Source organism: Polypterus senegalus, chromosome 15 (genome assembly GCF_016835505.1).
Source record: "Polypterus senegalus isolate Bchr_013 chromosome 15, ASM1683550v1, whole genome shotgun sequence".
NCBI classification, from domain to species: domain Eukaryota; kingdom Metazoa; phylum Chordata; class Cladistia; order Polypteriformes; family Polypteridae; genus Polypterus; species Polypterus senegalus.
The window spans coordinates 16,256,908-16,265,062 of NC_053168.1; the positions used below are offsets into that span (position 1 = coordinate 16,256,908).

Genomic DNA, 8,155 nt, shown 5'->3' on the forward strand with positions numbered 1-8,155 from the left:
ATGCACAGATTATTATCTAGTATGTCAGTATTAAAAAAAAAATGTTCTTCAGCTCAGCTCACCTCCTTTGTGAAATAAGAATTTGTGTTTTGCTGAATGCTCATTTTAAAGGATTTCCGAATGGGGACCATCCCTTCTAAAAAGGCTTACAGTATCTATCAATTTGCAAAGCCGACTTAAAAGCAACAACAAGCCACATAAAATGTTTTGCTCGTGCTTCACAATGCAGCTCCAGTTCACCCTTCATGTGATGTGATTTTTATTCTCTGTGTGGATCTTTTCCCTCTCTCAGTCTCTTTCTCTCACACACACAGTTTATCAAATGAAATGAACTAAAAGAGTAAGCCAATTCCAGCAGTGACAGAAAACTGCCCACTCTTCCCCATAAAATTAGAAAAGCCGTTCGTGTTTTTATCTTTCAGATTTCCTGGGTTTTATAGCTAAATACTAAAGCACTGGAGGCTGGTCATGCTTTAAGCTACTAGAAAAAAGTTAAGCTTCAACGTTGGCTAGCCGAGATATCGGCTATAAGCTGACAAGTAATTAAACCAGCATATCTGTAACAACTGTCATCTCTTATTTCTGTGCAGCTTGGACATAAACCAAAGTCAAGGAAGCCAAAAAAAAAAAAAAAAGAAAAAAAAGAAAGAAAGAAAGAAAGAAAAAGACTTCACATTACTGGGTAACTGCTGAGCATCTCCCGCAGAACAGTTTAGCAGACTTGGGCATTTAGAGGATTGTGCTGGAGATCAAAAGGGTCGGAGATCCCTTTACCAATTAACAGCAGGGAGAAGAACATCAAATAAGGTGTAAATTTCAGCTCTGCAGTTTTGAGTAAGTCAAGCATGAAATGCATTCTAATACTCTTGAGTAGCTGCAGCTTTGAGCCATCAGTGATGTCACTGGTGCATTAAAGGGAGCTTAATCGCACTTGGAGTGGCATGGAGCAGTCCTACCCAGTTAGGTGCTAAAGCCGGTGTCATGACTGTCTGATAACATGGGAACAACAGTCCTCGATGCAACTGACAAAGAACAGGAAAAGAAAACCAACTGCCAAAATGTAGGTAACAAAAAAAAATAAAATAAAATAACAAGTGCCAATGTGTTTATATTGGCAAAACCCACCATTGTGCATGAGTACGGCAAGCAGTTACTCGAATTTAGGAGAACAGCTGCAATAAGGGAAACAAGGAAACGCAACACGGTAGGCATTAAAAAGGAAAGAAAAAAGAGCAAACCTTACCGTTGGATTTCATTTCTACAAGCAGTTTCCTTTGGATGTATGTGAGTGATTCTAAAATAAAAAAGAGTATTACTATAACAGTGCCCATCTATAACAAAGTATACTGGAGGAATCAGTAAAAGGAAAACAAATACTACTTTATTTACAGCCTTATATTGTGCAAGCTGGAATATTTAAAATAAAAGCATCAATCAACTACAGGTAGTTTTAACTGCTTATAATATACAACTCAAAAGGGATTAAATGCAAACTCTCAAAGTACATAATATGTCAGCATACCTTTCAGGGAAGGAGACAAATGTTAATGTTTGGATGTATGAGACTGAAAAAATACTAATGATAAAGAACAAGATACACAAATGCTGCATATGTCTACACACACACATAAACACAGTCCCATACAAGCGTATATATAATATAATATAAATTCCTTTTGTGATTTTTGAAGACACTTATTCTAGTAAGAGGTCACAATAAAATACTAATGTAATATAATATGTATATAATAATGTGATATAATATGTTATATTATTATATTATGTTATATAATAGAATATAATTTCATTCATTAATTGACTGAACCCATGTATTCCAGTACAGAGTAATAATATAATATAATATAATATAATATAATATAATATAATATAATATAATATAATATAATATACATGCCTTTCAATGATTTTTGAACACACTGATTCCAGAACAGGGTCACAATAAAATGCTAATGTAATATAATATGTATATAATAATGTGATATAATATATTGTATTATTATATTATGTTATATAATAGAATAGAATACAATTCCTTTCATTAATTGACTGAACCCATATATTCCAGTACAGAGTCACAACATAACATAACATAACATAATATAAAATATATAATATATATATTAATTAATATTAATATTAAAATAAGTGGGTTCAGTCAATTAATGATAATACACTGTACTTGTTTTTACATTAATTGACTGTACTCATTTATTCTAAAACAGCACCACCTAAACAGCTATTATATTATTTGATGTTGTACTGTTCAGTGAAATAATTGAAAGAATTCATATATTATATTATATTATATTATATTATATTATATTATATTATATTATATTATATTATATTATATTATATTATATGTAGCAGGTCCTATCATATGAAACAATGGTACAAATACCATTTTTGTTTTTGGACATTTATTTGTACATCCATTTGTGCTGAAGATGACAACAATCAAAGTAGACAATTTCAAGTAGATAAATAAAACAATAGGACAACTATACCCATTTTTAATGAAGGTACACTCTGTTTCAGTAGATATTTCAGATTTAAGTATTAGATTATATGAGAATGATAAAGACATTCATTATAAAAATGGAAATAATGATTGTAATAGCATGATGTAATTAACTTTAAATTTGGTATTGTGATATTTAAAGAAGACTCTTAGTCTTATATGATTTAAACTGCACTAACCTCCAAATCGGAGTTTTACCAATGTATTTTTACAATTACTCTTAGTGTTGTTTTGATTTTTGTGCCATTGTGTATCACCATCCAATACTACAATAGACCATAATTAAATACTAATCTTTAGGTCAACTTTTCATGAAATTCTTTCAAAGGTGGAAATTCTCTGAATGACCACTCACTCAATAGTATGGAATCCACAGAAGCTATGAAATACGAGGAGTGACCATTGCAGATACAATGTCTTTTTCTCCAGAACAAGTCAATGCAGATGTAAGTAAATGACAGTTAATTACAAATTACATTCTGGCCAGGGCTGTCGGGACCCCCTGGCATGAATAATAATCAGACCCTCAGGCGCTCACCTGCCTGCAAACGAACATACGGAGGCTCAGGCTGGAGTTTCAAAACAAGCTGCTGTACACAAAAGCTTATTGGATTACAGAGATTTAGGAGAAAGAGAGAGAGAGAGAGAGAGTGAGTGAGTGAGTGAGTGAGCGAGAGACAGAAAACACACAGAGCCCTGTCAGCAACTCCACTAGAAGGTGCAAGAGGCATCCTGAAAAGTTGCACAGAGAGAGGAGAATGTATTTTCTTTTTGATTTTTCTGCTCTATGGAAGTGTATGGTAGTGTATGATATTTTTCCTGTTTTAAAGATGAATAAAGGAAAGAATAAAATCTGTTCAATTTGAGTATGTTGTTTCTACATTGGGATTAATACTAGCTTAAAGGTAAGCAAATCAGAACAAAGAGGACTAGTTAACTGTTACAAAAATGCAATTAGGATGCATCATTGCATTACAAATATTATAGCCTAGTATGTTTACATAATAAGAATAATCTGAGTATGCAGCTTTATAATTTGCAACATGATAGACTTTGTCTTATTAAATATGGGAATGCATTAATTGTGCATTTTTTAAAATGCTTTTGTCTTTAAAATGGAATTTAAGGCAACCATTTAAATACAACAGTTGATGTAATGGTAATCATAAACTTCATGTATATTAGAAACAGCAAAATTTAGTGTTGTGTCCTTTAAGAACATTTACATGATTACTACAAGAAATATACAGCTGAAAATAAATGTAAAATTTTAAGCCCACATATGTCTGACTGAAAAGTGCACATCAAAATACACCACTGAAACCATTCAGTACATTTATTATCCACTCAGTGCCATCAGTAACTACAACAATCTTTTGTAATTCAATTCAGTCATTCTCACTTCTTTAGTTGTGCTAAGGGCTTACAGTTAAAGACAAAGAGCCCAACGCTGGTCCTTAGAGCTCATTATGCATGTCTTAAAACCATTAGCAATTCAAGGCCGCACAAAATGGGAAAAATAAGACACTGGTAGCTCCAAAACTAGCACCAGAAACCCACATTCAATATTCCCTTAGGTCACCAGCTAGAAAAACAGAAAGTACAAAGTAGGTGTGTTCTCCTCCAGTAATTCCCAGCTTAAAATAATTATGTATTAGCATGTGGGACTGATTCCTAATTGGAATATAAATGGCAATCACATTTGGAAATTAAATAATATAATCATTAATTATAATATTGAAAGTTATTTAATTTAATCAGTCTTTATGGTACACAACACTCATTTACCAGAATATACGACCACATTAACAAAATGAAATCTATAAAAAAATATAAATGCAAAAAAAAAAAAAAGAACAAAGAAAAATTTAATAAAAGAACATTTGAAGTTGTATCACTATTAATGAAGCAAAGAGTTAAGTGGAAGGATAAAATGTCTATAAAAATGATTTCTAATACAAATTTTTACAACTGTAGATATTTAATACGCATATATATTCACACTCATAAACACACACACACACACACATGAATATATATATACATAATATATATACATAGTATATACATATAGATAAATACATTAAATTATTAAATTTGATATTAATTAATTGTTATCTATCTCATCTCTCACTGGATTTTATGTATGTGTATATATATAAATATATATATATATATATATATATATATATATATATATGTGTGTGTGTGTGTGTGTGTACATGTATATATGTATATATATACTTTGTATATATATATATATATATATATATATATATATATATATAGTAAATACACCGATATACATACATAGATTAAATTGTATTATCTATATATATATATTTAGATATATATGTACAGTATATAAGCATATATATAATATAGATATATACATAAACATACATATGACTGTATATTAATCTATTTATTTAATTACAATTCAGTTATTTAATTTGATATTAATTAAATGCTATCTTCAATCTCCCTCTCTCAATATTTGTGTGTGTATATATATGTGTATATATACAGTAAATATACAGTATAGTATTAATACATACATAGATACATTAAATTGAGTTATAATATTTATTTATTACTAATCCAATTTATTTTGATATTAATTAAATGCAATCTCTCCCTCTCACTCTCTCTATATATGTGTATGTGTGTGTATATATTTATTTATATATTTATATACCGTAAATATACAGTATAGTATTTATACATACATACATACATTAAATTATTATGTTTATTTATTACTAATTCAATTTAATTTGATATAACTTTTTACCTTTGAGTATGTTATGGCTTACATCTCAGAAAGCTTGATATCAATTTAATTTATTGAGATATATTTATATTTATGTTCATATGGGAAAAGACATACAGGTAATGATTATTACAATAGCTTTATTAACTCAATAACTAAAAGAAGAAGACAAAATAATATAATAAATATAAAACATATATAATATACATATATATATATACACACATATATTTTGGGGGGGGGCGGGAATTAAAGAAATAAACTAACTATAATATTTGTAGCATGTGTGTGTGCCTTTAAAAAAACAGGAAAAAATGGTAGAAAGAAGGAATCCCTCTTATTTGCTTTCCTGATTAAAATCTGACAGGGTGGCAGAGTCTACCCCAGTAATAGGAGGTATAAAACAGGGACCTTTCCTGTATGGGATGCCAGTCCCTTGCAAGGAACACCCACGTAAAACCAGACACATGGATTCTGGGCCAGTGTAGAATTCCTAGTTACCCTAACCTGATTGTTCTTTGGATGTGGGAGGAAACCAAAATCTGGAGGGAAAAGCCTGAATAGACAAAGAGACCATATGAAAACTCCTCTAGTCTGTGAGTGAATGTTCGTCTGGAATATAATTGAAGATATGTATTTTTTTTTCTTTAACTTAAAGATGACTAAACTAACCACTTCCCCAATGACAGTAAGTGCTTTGATAATAAATATTCATCACTCTAAAATTCTGATTTACAATACAGAACATACTGTATATCACAAACATGTCCATTTTATATGAAATTGTTTATTATGTCAATAATAATATGAAAGAAATGAACAGCATAAAGAAGATCAAATCGGTCTTTTTATGCTATTTCTGTTTTAAATATTTTAATACAGTATTTACCAACAAAAGTAATCATACAGTAAAGCAAGGACTCATCTAGTACAAATATTTGCAAGTAAAGAAGAAATATACGCAAGGGTATTTTTCCAAAATAGGATTCATATTCATTGACTAGAAAATTCACTAAAATGCATATGCCACCATTTCTCCCTCCAAAGTAACTGATTATCCTTGAGTATCTTATAGTTTACAGCTAAGACAGCATGACTTAATATGAATTTGATTTACTGATATTTACATCAAGACATATACATGGTCTCTACTTTTTAAGTGGAAAAGAAAAATAGCTGCGCTCATAGCACTCATGGGGAGTAAAAGAGCAGGCCCACCTTATCAGCAGCAGACTGATTTTGACTGCACTGACAGTGACATGAGTAATCCATCATGTCATCAACCCTGTGACTGATGTACCAGCATCTCATCTCTGTATGTGTGCAGGCAGGGCTATGTAGAAAGTCAGAAGGCAAGTAACACTTAACCCCTGCACGCCTTCCCTTCCTGCTGGGTTTGAAACAACCTCTGTCATGTATAAGAGGCCTTCCTAGTGACAGTAAATCTATATAAACTCATACAATCTACAATCATGACAACTCCACACCATGTAGCCTTATAACACTCTAATCATGACAAGCATGAAAGAAGGGGCTCTGTAATACTTGCTGCATTATATACTAGTTAAAAGGTCTAGTAAACCTGTGTCGGAAAACAAGAACAGTGTCAGATAAATGCAACTTACTTGTGTTTCAAGACAGTACAGAGTATGGAGGAAGTAAAAAAAAGAAGAAGATGAAGAAAAGGAATACATATATATACACAGTATATGTGTCCTAATAATGCTCATACAGTATATATTTTTACATATAAATGTACTCTGTCTAATAATGCTCATATATATTTATTTATATAAATGTTTTCTCTCTAATAATGCTCATATATATTTTATATATAAATCTACTCTCTCTCTCTCTCTCTATATATATATATATATATATATATATCATCCTCTTTAATAAAACCCTTGTGTGCATCCAGGTGTCCGTGTGTGTGTCTTCTAGTGAAGTGCGCATGCACGGGGCCACACAGCACGTATTCAGTCTCTTCCTGTGCATTCCCTGTGCAGAGAGAGAGATAGTCACACACACACACACACACACACAGGCGTGCACGAGTCACGCACACACACAGGCGCGCACGAGTCACGCATACACAGGCGCGTGCGAGTCACACACACACACAGGCGCGCGGTGTCCGTGTGTGTGTCTTCTGGAGAAGTGTGCATGCGCGGGGCCACACAGCACGTGTTCAGTCTCTTCCTGTGCATTCCCTGTGCAGAGAGAGAGACAGACACACACACAGGCGCGCGCACACACATAATGACATAATGACATAAAAACATAATGGTTTTATTTCAGGTGACTACCTGTTGAAGCTCATCGAGAGAATGTCAAGAGTGTGCAAAGCAGTAATCAGAGCAAAGGGTGGCTATTTTGAAGAAACTAGAATATAAAACATGTTTTCAGTTATTTCACCTTTTTTTGTTAAGTACATAACTCCACATGTGTTCATTCATAGTTTTGATGCCTTCAGTGAGAATCTACCAATGTAAATGGTCATGAAAATAAAGAAAACACATTGAATGAGGAGGTGTGTCCAAACTTTTGGCCTGTACTGTATATCAACATAAATGTTGGTATTCTATATTTAAGGTTGATTTACTTAAGTGAGGGATGGGGATCCCCACTGAATCAGTAGAATTTTTGTGCACCACAACACACTAACATCAGATCAAGTTGCAGGGGTGGGGGTCCCCCTTGGGGTTTCAAGGCTAAGATACCCTAACATTAGATCGAAAAGCACAGGGGACCAAATGTTTGCAAATCGAGGTCTTTAATGGTTAGAAAAATTGCCCCATTCACCCTAGTTCTTTTACACAGTAGATCGTGTGCTGTTA

At 32.2% G+C, this 8,155-nt stretch overlaps 1 long non-coding RNA gene across 1 annotated transcript; it reads left to right on the forward strand.

Moving 5' to 3' along the window:
- Window positions 1–674: 674 nt before the first annotated feature.
- Window positions 675–3,394, forward strand: LOC120516028. The gene is made up of 2 exons (XR_005630759.1): window positions 675–1,060; window positions 2,871–3,394. It is a non-coding gene; the product is annotated as an uncharacterized LOC120516028 (long non-coding RNA).
- Window positions 3,395–8,155: the final 4,761 nt, after the last annotated feature.